Consider the following 18698-nt stretch of genomic DNA (forward strand, 5'->3'; position numbering starts at 1 on the left):
GTCCCAGCTCATGCAGTCAGACAGCGGGAGGGCGAGTCCAACCTTCCTCTATCTTTTTGTTCTGTTCAGGCCCTTAAATGGATGAGGCCCACCCGCTTTACTCAGTCCACAGATTCAAATGCTAATCTCTTCCGGAACACAGACACACCCAGAAATACTATTTAATCAGATACCTGCTCGTCCTGTGGCCTAGTCAAGTTGACATATAAAATTAACCATCACACCACTCACATGCTGATGTCTCCCAGACGGATCTCTCCAGCCCTACTCCTGAGCTCCAGACTCACATATCTGACTTCCTACTCATTATCTCCATTTGAATACACAACAGGCATCTCAAAGCACATTCCTGATCTCACCAGCAGCCCCAAGCCTGCTCTTTTCGTGGTCTTCCCTATCTTAAAGAGCATCTTAAAAAAACAAAGTATCTATTTAAAGTATACAACTTGCTGATTTGATATACGTATATGTTGTGAAATAATCACCACAATCAAGCTCATTAAAATATCCATCACCTCACATAGTTATATGTGTGTGTGTCGGGCGATGGGGCATGGGGGTGAGGACACTTAGGATCTTAGAAAATTTCAAGTATGTACGGTTGACCCTTGAGCAACATGGGTTTGAACTGTGTGGTCCACTTATACGCAGCTTTTTTTCAGTAAATACCATTCCTTCATATCCACATCCACATCTACAACCAAAGGCAGATCAAAAATAGTGTTTGTGGGATGCGAAATCCACATATATGGAGGACTAACTTCTCCTAGAGGTGGGTTTCACAGGGCCCACCTCGAGACTTGAATATGTGTGGATTTTGATGTCTGCGGGGGTCCTGAAACAAATCCCAGGCAGATACCCAGGGATGACTATAGTACAGTATCATTGTCTATAGTCACCGTGCTATACATTAGATCTCCAGCACTCTTTCATCTTGCATAACTGAAACTTTGTGCCCCTTAACCAACAGCTCCCCGTCACAACCAACAGCTCCCCGTCACCCACTACTTCCAGTCCTTAGCAACCTCCATTCTACTCTCTGATTCTATAGGTTTGACTATTTTAGATTCTACATATAAATGAGATCATGCAATATTTCTCGCTCTGTGTCTGGCTTATTTCACAGGTCCATTCATGTTGTTGCAAATGGCAGAATTTCTTTTTTTTTTTTTCTTTTCTGTTTTTTTTTTTTTTGAGATGGAATCTCGCTCTGTCACCCAGGCTGGAGTGCAGTGGTACGATCTCGGCTCACTGCAACCTCCACCTCCTGGGTTCAAGTGATTCTCCTGCCTCAGCCTCCTGAGTATCTGGGACTACAGGTGCTCGCCACCATGCCCGGCTAATTTTTGTATTTTTAGTAGAGACAGGGTTTCACCATGTTGGCCAGACTGGTCTCGAACTCCTGACATCCAACCTGCCCGCCTCGGCCTCTGGGGTTATAGGCGTGAGCCACTGTGCCTGGCCTGGATTTCCGTTTTGTGTTTTTTTTTTTTTTTTTTTGAGGCAGAGTCTTGCTCTGTCGCCCAGGCTGGAGTGCAGTGGCCCGATCTCGGCTTACTGCAAGCTCCGCTTCCTAGGTTCATGCCATTCTTTTGCCTCAGCCTCCCGATTAGCTGGGACTACAGGCTCCCACCACCACGCCTGGCTAATTTTTTGTATTTTTAGTAGAGATGGGGTTTCACTGTGTTAGCCAAGATGGTCTCTATCTCCTGACCTCGTGATCCGCCCACCTCGGCCTCCCAAAGTGCTGGGATTACAGGCGTGAGCCACCACGCCCGGCCTCCTTTTTTTTTTTGTTAAGGCTTAATAATATTCCATTGTATGTACACCACATTTCCTTTATCCATTCATCAGTTGATGAAAATTTAGGTTGTTTCTGTATCTTATCTATTATGAATAATGCTGCAATAAACATAGGAATGTAGCATTTCTTTGAGATACTGATTTAATTTCCTTTGGATAAATACCCAGAAGTGGGATTGTTGGATCATTTGGTAGTTCTTTTTTTATTATTGTTTTTTGAGGAGCCTCCACACCATTTTCTATAATGGCTGTACCAATTTACATTCCCACCAGTAGAGTACCAGGTTCCAATTTCTAAACATCTTTGCCAACAGTTACCTTTTGTTTTTAAAATAATAGCCCCTCTAATAGGTGTGAGGTGATATCTCCCGGTTTTGATTTGCATATTTAGTGATGTTGATAACCCTTCCATAGACCTGCTGACCATTAGTATGTCTTCTTTGGAAAACTGTCTATTTAGGTCCTTTGACCGTTTAAAAAATTGGGTTCGTTGGGTTGTTTTTTTGCTATGGAGTTGTATGAGTTTCTTATATATTTTGGATATTAATACCCTATCATATATATGATTTGCAAACATTTTCTTCCATTCTGTAGATTGCCTTTTCATTTTGTTGATTGTTTCCTTTGCTGTGCAGAAACTTTTTAGTTTGATGCAGTCCTATTTTTTTTATTTTTGTGTTTGTTGCCTGTGCTTTAGTTGCCATATCCAAAAAATTGTTGCCAAGGCCAATGTCAAAATGCTTTTTCCCGGCTGGGTGTGGTGGCTCACACTTATAATCCCAGCATTTTGGGAGGCCTAGCTGGGAAGACATTTGAGGCCCGGAGTTTGAGACGAGCCTGGGCAACATAGTGAGAACATAGTGAGACACCATCTCTGCAAAAAAAAAAAATAATAATAAATAAATTAATTAATTAAATTACATATATATGATTTTAAAAAGCTTTTTCCCTGTTTTCTTCTAGGAGTTTTAAAATTTCAGATTTTATATTTAAGTGTTTAATCTATTTTGAGATGATTTTTGTATATAGTATAAGGGTTCAATTTCATTATTTTGTAGGTGGCTATCTAGTTTTCCAAGCACCATTTATTTTTTATTTTTTTTTGAGACAGAATCTCTCTATTGCCCAGGCTGGAGTGCAGTGGCACAATTATGGCTCATTGTAGCTAAAGACTCAAGCGATCTTCCTGCCTCAGCCTCCCAAGTAGCTGGGACTACAGGTGCACACCACCACACCCAGCTATTTTTTTATTTTTTGTAGAGACAGAGTCCCAGTATGTTGCCTAGGCTGGTCTTGAACTCCTGGGCTTAAGTGATCCTCCTGCCTCACCTTCCCAAAGGTCTAAGATTACAGGCTTGAGCCACTGTGCCCAGCCCAACACCATTTATTGAAGAGGTTATCTTTCCCCTTTTGTGTATTCTTAGTGCCCTTGTCAAAGATTAGTTGACCATATATGCTTGGGTCTATTTCCAGGCTCTTTGTTCTTTTCAATTGAACTATGTATTTGTTTTTATGTCAGCACCATATTGTTTTGATTACTAGAGCTTTGTAATATAATTTGAAATCAGGAAGTGTGGTGCCTCCAGCTTTGTTCTTTCTCAAGATTGCTCTGGTTATGTGAGGTCTCTTGTGGGTCATATGAATTTTGGGATTTTCTTTTTTATTTCTGTGAAAAATACCATTAGAATTTTGATAGGGATTACATTTCATCTGTAGGTTGCTTTGGGTAATATGGACATTATAGCAATATTAATTCTTCCAATCCATGAACACATTGGAATATCTTTCACTTCTTTGTGTCTTAAACAACATCTTAATTCTTCCAGTTGCTTGGGCCAAAAACCTTGAAGTTATTCTTAACTTCCCTCTCTCTGTCATACTCCACTTCTGACCCTGAAGTATCTCCTTGACACTCAACCTTAAAAATCCAGAATGATGCTATCTCACCACTTCACTATCCTCATCTCACCTGAATATTGCAGCAGCCTCCTCACTGGTAGTCTGTTCTCAAAACAGCAGCCAGAGGGATCCTCTTAAAACTTGTGAGATCACCTCCATCACCTGTCCCCATCTCACTCAGGTAAAGGCCAAAGTCCTCACTGGGACCCACAGAGCCTGCAAGAACCACTTCACCTCCTTCGCCTCTCTGACTTCATTTCCCCCCACTCCTTCCTTGCCCACTTCACTATCTAAAGGACTAAATCACTAATGGCAAAATTGTGCTCATCAATGAGGAAGAGACTCTAGAGAAGAGTTTTGTTTTTATTTTTTAACTTATTAGAGTAAAATTCACATGACGTAAAACTGACCATTTTAAAGTATACAATTCAGTAGCATTTTAGTGCTTTCACAGTGTTGTACAGCCACCACCTCTATCTTGTTCCAAATTTATATATTTTTTAGAGGCAGCGTCTTGCTTTTTTACCCAGGCTGGAGTGCAGTTACACCATCATAGCTCACTGCAGCCTCGACGTCCTGGGCCCAAGCAATCCTCCTGCCTCAGCTTTCTGCGTAGCTGGGGCTACAGGTGCATACCACCACCCGCAACTAATTTTTAAATTTTTTGTAGAGACAGGATCTCACTATGTTGCCCAAGCTGATCTCGAACTACTGGCCTAAAGTCATCCTCCCACCTTGGCCTCCCAAAGCCTTGGGATTATAGGCGTGAGCCACCATGCCCCGCCAGTACAGCCACTTTAGAAAACTGGGGTTTCTGGGAGCTAAATGATGAGAACTTACGAAAGGAAAGAAGGAAACAACAGACACTGGGGTCTACTTGAAGGGGGAGGGTGGGAGGGGGAGAGGAGCAAAAAAGATCACTATTGGGTACTGGGCTTAATAACTGGGTGATGGAATGATATGTACAACAAACTCCCGTGATATGTGTTTACATATGTAACAAACCTTCACATGCACCCCTAAACCTAAAATAAAAGTTAAAAAAATTAAACTGGAGTTTCTTTTAAAAATTTAACATACATCTAACCTATGAGCCAGCATTCCACTCCTAGATATTACCCAAGAGAGACGAAAATATTTGTCCACAAAAATCTTGTACTAAATTCAAGCTAGATTGTTCATAGCTGCTTTATTCATAGCAGTCAAAAACTAAAAATAGCCCTGATGCTCATCAACAATAGAATGAGTAAAATGCAGCATATTTATACAATGAAATACTACACACCATCAAGAAATGATCTACTGTCAGGCATGGTGGCTCAAGCTTGTAATCCCAGCTACTCAGGAAGCTAAAGTGGGAAGATCCCTTGAGTCCTGGAGTTCAAGGCTGCAGTGAGCTATGATTGCACCACTGCACTCCAATCTGGGTGACAGAATGAGATCCCATCTCTTAAAAAAAAAAAAAGAAAGAAATGATTACAGATACACACAATATGAATATGAATGATTTTCAACTTTAATTTTTCAACTTTATGATCCTGTGAAAGAGATACATGTTCAGTAGAAACCGTATTTTGAGTACCCATACAACCATTCTGTTTTTCACTTCAGTACAGTATTCAATAAATTACCTAAGATATTCAACACATCATTATAGAATAGGCTTTGTGTTAGATGATTTTGCCCAACTGTAAGCTAATGTAAGTGTTCTGAGCACATTCAAGGCAGGCTAGGCTAAGCTAGGATGTTTGGTAGGTTAGGCGTATTAAATGCATTATTTTTACTTTTTTTTTTTTTTTTTAAAGATAACTTCTCACTCTATCATCCAGGCTGGAGTGCTGTGGTATGATCATAGCTCATTGTAGCCTCTAACTCCTGGGCCCAAGACATCCTTTCACCTCAGCTTCCCGAGTAGCTGGGACTAGAGGCATATACCACCATGTGTGGCTAATTTTTCAAAAAAATTTTTTTTTGTACAGGTGGGGTCTTACTATTTTGCCCAGGTTGGTCTTGAATTCCTGGCATTCAAAGTACTGGGATTATAGGTGTGAGCCATTGTGTCTGGCTTAAATGCATTAAAAAAATTTTTTTTGTCGGTATAGTAGGTGTATATGTTTATGGGGTACACGAGATATTTTAATACAAGCATACGTGTCATAATCACATTGAGGTAAGCATTTATCATTTCTTTGTGTTACAAACAATCCAGTTATATTCTTTTAGTTATTTTAAAATGTATAACAAATTATTGTTGACTGTAGTCACCTTGTTACGCTATCAAATACTAGATCTTATTCATTCTACCAAACTCCAGCCATTCTACCTAACCATTGCCCCTTCCCCTGCCAAATGCATTTTTGACTTAATGATATTTTCTATTTAGGATGGATTTATCAGGATGTGACACCATTGCAAGTTGAGGAGCATCTGTGTACTGTCTGGTTCTATTCCAGTGAAATTCTAAAACAGACACAACTAACCTGTGGTGATAGAAAGCAGATCTGCGGCTGCTTCTGGGAAGTGGGTTGACTAGGAAAGGGCATGAGAAAACTATCTGGGATGATGAATTTTTTCTTTGCTTTTCTTTTTTGAGGCGGGGTCTTGCTCTGTCACCCAGGCTGGAGTGCAGTGGCGGGATCTCAGCTGACGGCAGCCTCGCCCTCCCAGGCTCAAGTGATCCTCGCACCTCAGCCTCCTGAGTAGCTGGGACCACAGGCATGTGCTACCACATCCAACTAGTGTTTTGTATTTTTTGTAGAGACAGGGTCTTGCCATGTTATCCAAGCTGGTCATTAACTCTTGGGCTCAAGCGATCCACCCTTGACCTCCCAAAGTGCTGGGATCACAGGAGTGAGCTACCACCTGCACCACCTGCTGGAAATGTTTTATATCTTGATATGCAGTTATCCAAGTTGACTGAATGCTTCAGATCTGAGCATTTTGTTATGTGTAAGTTGTTTTTTCCTAAAATATTTTCCTAGGCTGAGGCGGGAGGATCACTTAAGCCCAGGAGACTAGCCTGGGCAACATAGTCAGGCCCTGTCTCTATTAAAAAACAAACAAACAAACAAACAAAACAAAACTTTAAAAAAATTTTCCTGTGGGTCAGGACGTAAGCTATGTGTTTGGGACACAGTATGTCATTTAACTTGTAAGCAAATTCATTAACGTAGATATTATTGTCTCTGCCTTACAGATGAGAAAACTGAAGCTCAGAAGGGTTAAACAATTTGCCTCATTAAGAAAGGTGGGATTAAAACCCAGCACTATGGCCGGGTGCAGTGGCTCACGCCTGTAATCCCAGCACTTTGGGAGGCCGAGGTGGGCGGATCACGAGGTCAGGAGATCGAGACCATCCTGGCTAACACGGTGAAACCCCATCTCTACTAAAAATACAAAAAATTAGCCGGGCGAGGTGGCGGGCGCCTGTAGTCCCAGCTACTTGGGAGGCTGAGGCAGGAGAATGGCGAGAATCCTGGGGGACGGAGCCTGCAGTGAGCCGAGATCGCGCCACTGCACTCCAGCCTGGGCAACAGCGAGACTCCGTCTCAAAAAACAAAAACAAAACAAAAAAACCCAGCACTATGACCCGAAAGCCCATACCTCAAGGGTTACGTCTTCTCTCTCAACCCATTCTTTTCCCTAAGATTTTACAAAAGAGGAAACTGAGTCCCAGAGAGGGTTGGAGACATACTCAATGCCACTTAGCTCTTTGGAATCGGAATGGAACTAGAATCCAGGTTTCCAGAGCTTTCTTACTGCATCCCACTTGGGCAAAGAAGTGAAACTCACTCCCACCTCCACCCAGCTGGAGGTTGGGAGCTCCAAGTATAATTTCTAAAGACTTGAGTATAACATTCATGTTATGGGAGGCCCAAATTCAGGGCATAGATATCCTGTGACTTCAAAATGAGAGACTGTGCTTTCCATCAGTCTTTGTATTATTGGAGTCATTCCAGGCTGGTTTTCTGTGAGTCACAGAGGCTTGCCATCCACCCTGCTGCAATTATCCCATTTTACACCCAGGACCCCCAACCGGACTCACCTATTCCCTCCCTCCATGGCTTTTTGGGTGGCAAGATTTCCAATCCAACACATTCCACAAGCTTCCCTCTGCTTAATTTAAGAGGAGCCAGCATGAGTTTCTAATCTGCTCCTTGACACTCAGAGTTCTGACATGGATTCATGTCAAGAACTACAAAAACAGCCAATCTAATTTGGTTTTAACCCACATCTAATCAATCAACAATAAGAGTGGCTGTTGTCAGGTTCAGCCCATCACATTGTTCAAAATCAATGTCGTCTCTTGTGTTGTTGGAAGGTACCATCTTGTGTTTTGAGAGAATTAGGCTTAAATGATGATAGATTCCTCCCAAAAAAGCTTGGTTCTCCGGGAGGAAAAAAAGTCGTATGTGTCCCAGCTTCTTTGGCCTTCTTCCGCTAAAGAGAAATTTCATTAAAAAATGCTGGCCCGGTGTGGTAGCTAATGCCTGAAATCCCAGCACTTTGGGAGGCCAAGGTAGAAGGATTGTTTGAGCCCAGGAGTTCAGGATCAGCCTGGGCAACATGGCAAGACTCCCATCTCTAAAAAAAAAAAAAAAAAAACACCCAAAATTAGCCAGGCACGGTGGTGCACACCTGTAGTCCCAGCTACTCGGGAGGCTGAGGTGGGAGGATCGCTTGAGCCCAGGGAGGTGGAGGCTGTAGTGAGCTGTGATGGTGTCACTGCCCTCCAGCCTGGGCAATAGAGAGAGACCCTGTCTCTGAAAAAAAAAAGGTCTTTTCCTCCTCCTTAAAAGTCACAGAGTATGTTTCACGGGCTGCCTTTTCTCTGGAACTGGCAAGTGGTGCTGTGAATGAATCACCCTGTTTCTTGGGAATGTTTTGCTCCAAGAGCTCAAGGGGGTACAACAAGATGATAAACAGCCTCTTGAAAGGGCCTCTCCTCCCCCCGCTGCGGGGCTTGGAGCCTGTGAGTTCACGGAACTGGACAGTGGCCGAGCTTTCACAGACTGCCGAGTCCAGCTCAGTTTTGCAGACGAGGAAACCTGGGCTTTCACATTTATGGAAACGGAGCCAGGAGCAGGGCTGAGGCCATGTGAGTACGACCCATCCCCACTGCTGGCAGGCCTGTGGTTCATACCCGCATCACTCTAAGCTTCAGCCTCCTTCTCTGGAAGATGAGGGCAGGATGCCTGATGTTCCCTGTGGTTTCCTATCATTCAGGGATCCTGAGTCTTTGCTCCTATGTAGTCACTTGGTAGAAACGCCGAATCTGAAATGTGGCACTTTGCTTCTCAAGCCAGAGAAGGATCCAGGCTTATGGCCCTTAGCAAAAGCCCAAGCGGTTCAGTTCAGCTCAGGTGGGTTCAACAAATACACTGATGCCCTGGCCCTGTTTAGCCCCTATGCTGGGCACCGGGGATGCCAGGTGGATCAGTACTGGCTCCAGCCTCCAATCAGTGGGGCTAGGCAGACACACAGACAGACTGTGACCATAGGCTGTGGCAAGCCTGGGGATATTAGGCCTGAGGGGCTTTGGGAACACAGGCCAGGGCCTAACCAAGCCTAGGGGAGAGCCAAGGAGGGCCTCTGGGGCAGGTGGCCATGCTGGAGGGTTCGCATCTGGCGGCACTGATGAGAGGAGGTGACGGACAAATGGGATGAGACCTTGGGCAAGGCCCTTCCCCAATCTGGGCCTGGGTCTTCCCAGAATGTACTTGCAGGGGATGGCGGAGGTCTCCCTACCTCTGGACTTCTTGGGTGGGGAAAGTGTTAATGTTCATTGTGAGCTTGGAGGGCGCCCGTCCATGGCCAGGAGAGACTGTCCTATCCTGGCACCCAAGGCTGTGGCCTTTTTCACCTCCTACAGGTCCAGAGTCCTCTGGGAGCATAAAGGCGCTGCCTGGCAGCCCTCTCAGCTCTGACTGAGTCCCAATGTGTGTGGGAACACCCCGAGCTGGGAGAGGGGAGAGTGAGGCACCCTGCCCTCTCCTGACCCCTGCCTTGTCCTCAGTCCATTGGAGAATTGCCGCAGGCAAGAAACAGCCCTCAATAATACTGAGGACTGAGGTGCACAGCTGCTGATCAGTACCAAAAAGGAAACTCTTTTTTTTTTTTTGAGACAGTCCCCCTCTGTTGCCCAGGCTGGAGTGCTGCGGCATGATCCTGGCTCACTGCAACCTCCACCTCCCAGGTTCAAGCAATTCTTGTGCCTCAGCCTTCAAGTAGCCTGGGCTACAAACACATGCCACCACGCCCGGCTAATTTTTTTTATTTTTTACTTTTAGTAGAGATGGGGTTTCACCATGTTGCCCCGGCTGGTCTCGAACTCCTGACCTCAGGTGATCTGCCTGTCTCAGCCTCCCAAAGTGCTGGGATTACAGGCGTAAGCCACCGCGCCCAGACTCAAAAAGGAAATTCTTATTCTGAAGTGTCCATCTCTGACAAATCCCTGGAGTCTCTGGCTCTAGATGGGCAGGGGAGTATCCTGGGACCCCAGTCCCTGTAAGCGGCGTCTGTCTTCCCCCTGCCCTCCCCAGCCAGGCTTAGCTGCCTCCACCTCTCCTCCCACTCTTTCCAGGACCTCTAGTGGTCTAGCTCCCGCCTCTACTCCCCTGAAACCTTACTCCCTGAGGTCAGCTGGAGCTGCTTTGTGATTGGTGGCTCAATGACCTGGACACTTTATTGGCCCTGACTTATCTCACGTGGTCTCCCAGCAACATCTAATCCCAGAACAACATCCTTCCAGGAAGCCTAGAACCCTCTTTGGAGGCCTCTTCCTGCAGCCTATTAGACATGAGGACTCCCCCGGGCTCTTCCTGGCTTTCTCATCCTTTACAAAACATCATATTCTGAGCCTCAGTTTCACCATCAGTGAAATGGGAATAATGATACAGGTTGAGCACCTCAAATTCAAAAATTTGCCGTCCAAAATGCTTTAAAATATGAAACTTTTAGAGCATTGACATGACATTCAATGGAAATGCTCACTGGAGCATTTCAGATTTCATTTTTTATTTTTTGCATTAGGGATATATATAATGCAAATATTTCAAAATCCAAAAAAATTCAAAATGGAAACACCTCTGGTCCCAAGCATTTCAGATAAGGGAGACTCAACCTGTAGCACCTTTTCCAATGGGTTGCAATGAGTTAATGCATATAAGGCACTTGGCAACTGATGCAGTGTGTTCAAAAGTGTTGGTTAAATTATTCATTTTTTTCAACATCTCCATGGATATCTAACAGGTTTGCCCAAAATAATTTGGCCAAAACCAAACTCGTGACTTTTTGGCCTCAGTGGGCTCCTACCCAGGCTTCCCCATCTCAGTAAATGCACCTCCACTCACCCACCCAAAGCCTGAGAATCCGTCTTGAGCTGCCCTCTCTGTGCCCACACCCCTCATCCATCAGCAGGGACTGTGGGTGCTTCCTCCTAATGCACTCAAGTCATCCACTCTCGCCACCTCCCCTGCCAGGCTTGCAACATTTTCACTCCCTCCTGGAGGACATCCCAGCCTCCTTGCTGGCCTCCCTGTCTCCACCCACGTCCCTTAATCCCGCTGTATGCAGCTGCCGGCAGGGCCTTGCAAAAACATACATTGGTGGCTCATGCCTGTAATCCCAGCATTTGGGAGGCCAAGGCGGGCGGATGCCTTGAGCTCAGGAGTTCGAGACCAGCCTGGGCAACACAGGGAGACCCTGTCTCTACAAAAAATTAAAAAAAAAAATACATTAACATCTTGTCACCAACACCTGTCTCCTCCTTTAACATCCACAGTGGTCTCCCAGAGCCTGGAAGTAAAGCTCAAGCCCCTTCCCCATACCCCAGGAGGCTCCAGTCCCCGTGAAGAGCTCTGGTTCCATCTCCCACTAATCTTCCTCCACCCATTCTCCATCCAGATCCAATATAACCAGTTCCCACCTTGAGGGCCTTTCCCTGAATGTTCTTTTCCTCAAATCATTTTCTTTTAATTTTTTATTTTATTTGAGATGGGATCTTGCTTTATCACTTAGGTTGGAGTGCAGTGGCACGATCATAGCTCACTGCAGCCTCAACCTCCTGGGCTCAAGCGGTCCTCCCGCCTCAGCCTCCCAAAGAGCTGGAATGACACCGTGCCCAGCTCTCCCGAATCTTTGGTCATTCTCTTTCATCCTTCGAGGTTTAGCTGCCCAACTGTAGTCCCAGCTGCTTGGGAGGCTGAGGCGGGAAGATCACTTGAGCCCAGGAGTTTGAGGTTGCAGTGAGCCAGGATTGTACCACTGCACTCCAGCCTGGGCAACAGAGCAAGACCCTCTAAAAAGCAATAAGAACAATAAAAACCAAGCTTTAGCTACTTTCCTCTGGGAAGCCTTTCTGACCTGCTGTCCTCAGAACTCCTCACATCCTCCTCACCCTGTCCCTCACTGACTCCCGTCCTAGCAGGTAGCACATTCTGCATTTCTGCATCACTTGGTTCAATTTTTTTTACCAACCATCTCTCACACCAACCTGTGAAATCCACAAAGGCAGTGGCCGTGTGCATTTTATTAACCAACGAGCCCCCATCAGACACTCAACAAATGCTTTACCCGCTCCCAAGGCCTCACTCAATCAGATCTCCAGACCTGGGCTCTGTGGCCTTGGGGAAGTTACTCACCCTCTCTGGGCCTGTCTGGCAGGTAGAGGGGCCTGGCTGGTGATGGATGCCTCCTCTTATCCCTGGCCCACGTTGTGGCAGGGAGGGGAGGCTGCCCAGGCTGGCCCTTCACGTGCTGGGTACTTCTCAGGGCAAGCTTCCACAGACAGAGCTCCCCGAGTGTTTGCTGAGTTGAACAGAAGGACCTGGAAACCTCGATGCCAACACCTCCAGGAATGAGAAGGCTGCAGCGGAGCCAGCTCAAAGCCCAGGGAGCTAATTGCACCATTAGATGATTAAAGATGTTTAATGACAGGGATGCAGCTGCGGTGGGAAGTTAAGCACGGACCACAAGCGGCCCGAGGCTTGGTTCAAATTTGGGGTGTGGGAAGGAGCCTCCCCCAGATCCAACCATCTGGATAGGAGAGGTCACAGCCACAGCCTGTGGCCCCAGGCGGCTGAGGCCTGAGCCAGCACTGGGGCTGGGCTCCTTCCGGGCTCCCTGGGGATCCCTGCCTCCGGAGTCCTCCCTGAGCTGGCGGGGCCCTGAGAGAAGGTGAGGCCAGACCCAGGGTGTGACGGGGGGCGGGGTGGCTGGCTCAGTTCCTGCTCTGGAAGCCAGAGCTAATGTGCTAGCCTCAGACAGGGGCTGAGATGGGCCTGGCATGGCGCCAGCCGATCTGGGGAATCCAGGCCTGAGATTCCTGTCCCAACAAGTGTTGGGGCCTGTTCAGCATCAAGCGCTGGTCTGAGCAATGCTGGAACATGATGATGACCCAGCCCACCCTCTCCCTGCTGGAGAAATATCCACTGGGAGGAGTGCAGATGGGATCTACGAAGCTTTGACCTGGGCTTGGGGGTCAGGGGAGGGACCAAAGAATGGAACAGGAGTTAGCAGGGGATTAGAGACAGGAAGGACATCCCAGCAGAGGGCAAGCAGGAGCAGGGCCCACTAGGGAGACAGCGGCAGGGGCAGGGAAGCGGGGTGGTGGAGGTTCAGCCGTTCAGCCTTGCAGGCAGATGAGGTAGGACTGGAGAGGCTGGCGGGGCCCTGGTGGCCTCTTAAGTGTGAGCTTTGGCCTAAGGCCCCTGGAGAGCCACTGAAGGATCAGAGCTGTGATTTGGAAAGAAGAACACAAGGACTGTTTTTTAAAATTATTTTTTTGAGATGGAGTCTTGCTCTGTCACCCAGGCTGGAGTGCAGTGGCACGATCTCGGCTCACTGCAGCCTCCGCCTCCTGGGTTCAAGCGATTCTCCTGCCTCAGCCTCCTGAGTAGCTGGGATTACAGGTGCACACCACCACGCCTGGCTCATTTTCTTGTATTTTTGGTAGAGACGGGGTTTCGCCATGTTGGCCATGCTGGTCTCGAACTCCTGACCTCAAGTGATTCACCTGCCTCAGCCTCCCACAGTGCTGGGATTACAGGCTTGACCACTGAGCTTGGCCACAAGGATTGTTATAGGATGAATTAGGGAGGGGCACAGCTGGTATCTGGATGAGCCAGGCCCCACCTGAGTACCAGGGAGGGGATGAAAGGAGGGGATAGTTGGAGTGGAGGAGGGAGGCTAGGGATGCCAGGTTTCTGGTGGAAGTTCTTTTTTGTTTTTTTTTTAGATAGGGTCTCCCTCTGTTGTCCAGGCTGGAGTGCAGTGGTCATGGCTCACTGCAGCCTCAACCTCGCTTGCTCAAACAACCCTCCCACCTCAGCCTCCCAGGGTGCTGGGATTACAGGTGTGAGCCACCTCACCCGTCCTCTGGCTGAAGTTCTTGAAAGGGTGGGATCCCAGAGGAGGGCCAGTTTCAGGGAACAGAAGATGTGTTCTGCCTGGGATGAGTGGAGTCTCTGGGATACTGTGTCGGGGTAGGAGGACGTTCTACGGAAAGGTCTGGATGATGACTGGACAGATGGGTCCAGAGTTCTGGAGGGAGGCCAGGGCTGGGGAGGGAGATCTGGCATGCAGCTGGGTAGGTAGTCCCTTCTCGAGCCTACAGCGGTGACCTCCAGAGCGCTCCATGTATTGGCTTTTCTCCTTCCCTGCCTTTCCCTTCCTGCTTCTTTGCTCCAGCTTCCTGGGGTCACTTCTCAAAAGAGTAGTCTCGGGCTCTGCTTCAGGAGAACCTGAACTAAGATAGAGTGAAGCTGAAGCCACCAGACAGTGGGCTGGCTCCTCTTGGGCTAACACTGGCTGTGTCCTCAGCCCAGGCCCAGTGCAAAGGAGCCTCCCTTCCTCATTACCCGCTTCTGCCCTACCCCGGGAACATGTGTGGACGTAGAAAGGGTGAGTCAAGGCCAAGGGGAAGGGGAAGGGGAAGGGGACATCCCAGAACGTCACGGAGAAGAACTGGGCACTTCCTCCTGGGGGTAGCACTCTTTCTCATCAATGGTGCCACGACAGGTGCAAAATGCACAACGGACGTCACAGAGCATCCCCAGCAGGTGCTCCCTGAGGGACCAGCCCAGAGCGGGTGCGGAAAGGCCAAGTGCGTGACCAGCTGCCTTGAGGACTTTGGCCCCCAGGAACCTTGGGCTGTGGACTAGGCCTCGTACTTGGGCTTCCCGACTAGTTGGGAAGCAAAGATCCGTGTGCTTAGAGGGCGCTAGATGGCACTTTAAAAATAACTCATAGGCCGGGTGCAGTGGCTCACACCTGTAATCCTAGCACTTTGGGAGGCCAAAGCAGGAGGATCACTTGAGCCCAGGAGTTCAAGACCAGCCTGGGCAACATAGGGAGGCCCTCGTCTTTACAAAAAAAGTTTTTTGTTTTTTTTTTTTTAATTAGCCAGGCATGGTGGTGGTCGCCTGTGGTCCCAGCTACTTGGGAGGCTGAAGTGGCAGGATCACTTGAGCCCAGTTCAAGATCAGCGTGGGCAAGATGGTGAGACCCTATCTCTTAAAAAAAAAAAGAAAAAGAAAAGAAAAGAAAGAAGGAAGGAAAGAAAGAAAGGAAAGAAAGGAGGAAGAAAGGAAGAAAGAAGAAAGAAAGAGAAGGAAAGAAAGAAAGAAAAAAAGAAAGAGAAAGGAAAGAAAGAAAGAGAGAGAGAAAGAAAGAAAGGAAGGCAAGCCAGGTGTCGTGGCGCTCATCTCTAGTCCCAGCTACTCTGGAGGCTGAGGTGGGAGGATTCCTCGAGCCCAGGAGTTTGAGGCTGCAGTCAGTTGCGATGAAGCCACTGCACTCCAGCCTGGGTGACAGAGTGAGACCTCCTGTGTCTAAAAAACACATAAATACATAAAACTAACTTAAGCTATTTTCTATTGCCTGAGCAACATTAGCTCACTGTAGAAAACTTAAAAAATGCCCAGGCGCAGTGGCTCACACCTGTAATCCCAGCACTTTGGGAGGCCGAGGCGGGTGGATGACCTGAGGTCAGGAGTTCGAGACCAACCTGACCAACATGGCAAAACCCCATCTCTATTAAAAATACAAAAATTAGCCAGGTGTGGTGGCTCATGTCTGTAATCCCAGCTAGCTGGGAGGCTGAGGCAGGAGAATGGCTTGAACCTGGGAGGCAGAGGTTGCAGTGAGCCGAGATAGCGCCACTGCACTCCAGCCTGGATGACAAAAGCAAAACTGTCTCAAAAAAAAAAAAAAGAGAGAGAGAAGAAAACGTAAAAAATAAAGACAAGCATAAAAGAAAAAATTATTAAGTTCATCGGTGATCCCCCACCCCCAGGGCAACTGCTAGTATCATGGAAGTGTTTATTCCATTTTTCCTGTGCCCACTTTTTTAAAAGACAGAAATAGTTACATCATTAATGCTATAATATTTTAATTTACTAATATAACATGAACTCTTTCCATGTCAAAACATATGAATCTTTAGTTGGGTGTGGTGGTGTGCGCCTGTAGTCCCCGCTTTTCAGAGGCTGAGGTGGGAGGATCTCTTGAGCCCCGGAGGTTGAGGCTGCAGTGAGTCGTGATTGTGCCATTGCACTCCAGCCTAGGCAACAGAACAAGACCTTTTCTCAAAAGAACTAAAAAAGAAAATAAAAGTTATGTGGATCTACATTATTAATTTTAAGGCCATCATAATTATCTACTTTATTAATGGACTTGTCCGGCTGCATCAGAAATGATAATAATATGCATTCACTGGGTATCTAGCATGTGTGTCATTACACAGCCATATGAGGTGTGTACAAGTATCCCCGTTTTACCAATGAGAGAAGTGAGAGTCGGGGGTTAATGACCTCCAAGGCCACACAGCTACCGAGGCAGGATTCAAACCCAGGTCTGCTCTTAACCGTGATGTTCAGCCACCCGGCAGGTCCCTCCCACTGACCCCTGTATTTGTTTCTGTAAAAAAATTCTGATGAGTCAGAGCCCCGTGTGTGCATTTTACCAGTTCCACTTGGAGGGAAACTTTATTTGCAGGGCATTACATTGGGGCAGGAAGGGTTGGGGGAGCAGTCACCACCATCCCTCCTGCCTGCCCCCTGGACATCGCACTGCTTCCCTTAGCAGCTATGGAAACCACTCCGACCAGAGAGGGGAAGGGACTTGCCCAAGGCCACACTGTTCAGAGGCTGCACAGGACTGCAGTCCTGGCTTCCGATTCCCCACCGGGGTGTGGATGAAGCATGCGGGACACACGAGACATAGGGATTAGAGGCCCCAGGTCCAAAGGGCAGGGACGGTGCCAGTCTTGGTCACTCACTGCTCGCTCATCTGTCCCCAGCTCCAGCACAGGAGCTGACATGCAGGCCTGAATGGATAAAAACGATAAGGAAGGCAAGACTGGGAGGGATCTCTGTGGAAGACTTCCAGGAAGGGCCGGGGGTGGGCCAAAGGGGAGTGGGGCTTGGACCAGCAGAAAGGAGATGGTGGTACCGCGTGGGCAGGTGTGTGGAGGAGGGAGGAAACCTGGCCTGCTGAGGAGAGAAATGGGTCTGGGAGCAGTCCAGTCAGCCAGAGGGGATGAGTCTGCGAGTGGCCAGAGCAGACCAAGGAGGCTCCAGGCCCCGCCTCTGGGGCACCCCCACCCCCCCCCGCCCCCGTCCCCCAGCCCCACCACAGAGCCCTGCCTGGGTAATTCCTGAACAGGAACAGAAGGAGGAAGCTGTACAAGTGACACTCAGCTGGTGAGTGGGAGGCAGGGTTTGGTTTCCTTTCCAGACGAGCCCTGGGTTTGTTCAGCCCTGGTGCGTGCCCCCACCCCTGCCCCTCCCCTGCTGCCTGTGGCCTTGGCTCAGGCACTGGTGAATCTCAGAGGCCAGGGAGGCCAGGAAGGAGCCATCCAGGCCAGGAAATGGGGAGGTCCTGTTGCGTGGGAATCCCCTGGGAGGGTGACTTGACGTGTCCCCTTCTCTCTCGGACCAGACTGTGAGAACTGAAAGCTGGGGCTGCAGCTTTCACATCCTTCCGGTGTGGCAAAGTCCTTTCCATCCTTCAGGACCCAATCTATTTTATTTGTTTACTTTGGAGATGGGATCTTGCTTTGCTGCCCAGGCTGCAGTGTAGTGGCACAATCATGGCTCACGGTAGCCTCAAACTCCTGGGCTCAAGTGATCCTCCTGCCTCAACCTCCTGAGTAGCTGGAGTACAGGCACACCTACCATGCCTGGCTAATTTTTAATCATTTTTGTAGATACGGGGCCTCGCTATGTTGCCCAGGCTGGTCTCAAACTCCTGGGCTCAAGCAATCCTCCTGCCTCACCCTCCCAAAATGTTGGGATTACAGGCGTGAGCCATTGCACCCAGCCAAGACTCAATCTAAATGTCCCTCGTTTGGTAAACTCTCCGAGAATCCCCTATCAAGGCAAACTGACAAATGCTCCCCACCCCCGAACTCCTGTAGCACTCAGAACACACTTAAAAATAAAAAGAATCACTGTTTATTGGGTGTCCACAATGCACAGGGTCTCACATTTCACCTCCTTGTTGTACCTCTCAGCATCACTGACAGTTGGCACCATCCTTAGTTCCATTTTACTGAGCAGCTCAGTGGGGCTCAGGGAGGTTGCAGGGTTGCAGGCAGTGGGGCTGGGTCTCCTGGATACCAAAGTGTGTCGCTCTCTGGCCCTCCTGCTCATAGTGTTTCAGGGTCTGTTTCCTCTTCTGGCCTGGAGCCTTCAAAGGGCAGAGTCTGTGTCCCTGGAGACCTGGCCTTGGGGAGGTGTTGACCCATGGACAAATCTTTGAACCTCCCCACCAGCCTTCACCATGATGAGGACCTAGGCTGGTGCCTTGTATACAGTAGGCTGTTACTGAATTCTTGTGACATTGAGAAAGCTTGATCTTAGTCCAGGTTCTGTCATAAACTTGCAGTTTGAGCTTGGGCAAGTCACTTCTATTCTCTGGTCCTAAGTTTCCCTGGGTTTAGAAGGAAATGTTTACAGACAAGTGTCTTAGCTTCCTCCCTGTCCGAAAATTCA

The 18698-nt window shown here is 48.0% G+C and overlaps 1 protein-coding gene across 4 annotated transcripts in view; it reads left to right on the forward strand.

The window, feature by feature from the left end:
* Positions 1-8690: 8690 nt before the first annotated feature.
* SRC (SRC proto-oncogene, non-receptor tyrosine kinase) overlaps positions 8691-18698 on the forward strand; it is a 77556-nt gene continuing 67548 nt past the window's right edge. Inside the window, exon 1 of one of the 4 annotated variants that reach the window (XM_063702238.1) lies at positions 8691-8800. The gene's annotated coding sequence lies outside the window, so the exon portion shown is untranslated. The remainder of the gene's footprint in view (positions 8801-18698) is intronic. The other 3 variants (XM_055373490.2, XM_063702235.1, XM_055373483.2) reach the window with 3 other exon arrangements.

Source organism: Gorilla gorilla, chromosome 21 (assembly GCF_029281585.2).
Source record: "Gorilla gorilla gorilla isolate KB3781 chromosome 21, NHGRI_mGorGor1-v2.1_pri, whole genome shotgun sequence".
In the NCBI taxonomy this organism is placed as follows: Eukaryota; Metazoa; Chordata; class Mammalia; order Primates; family Hominidae; genus Gorilla; species Gorilla gorilla.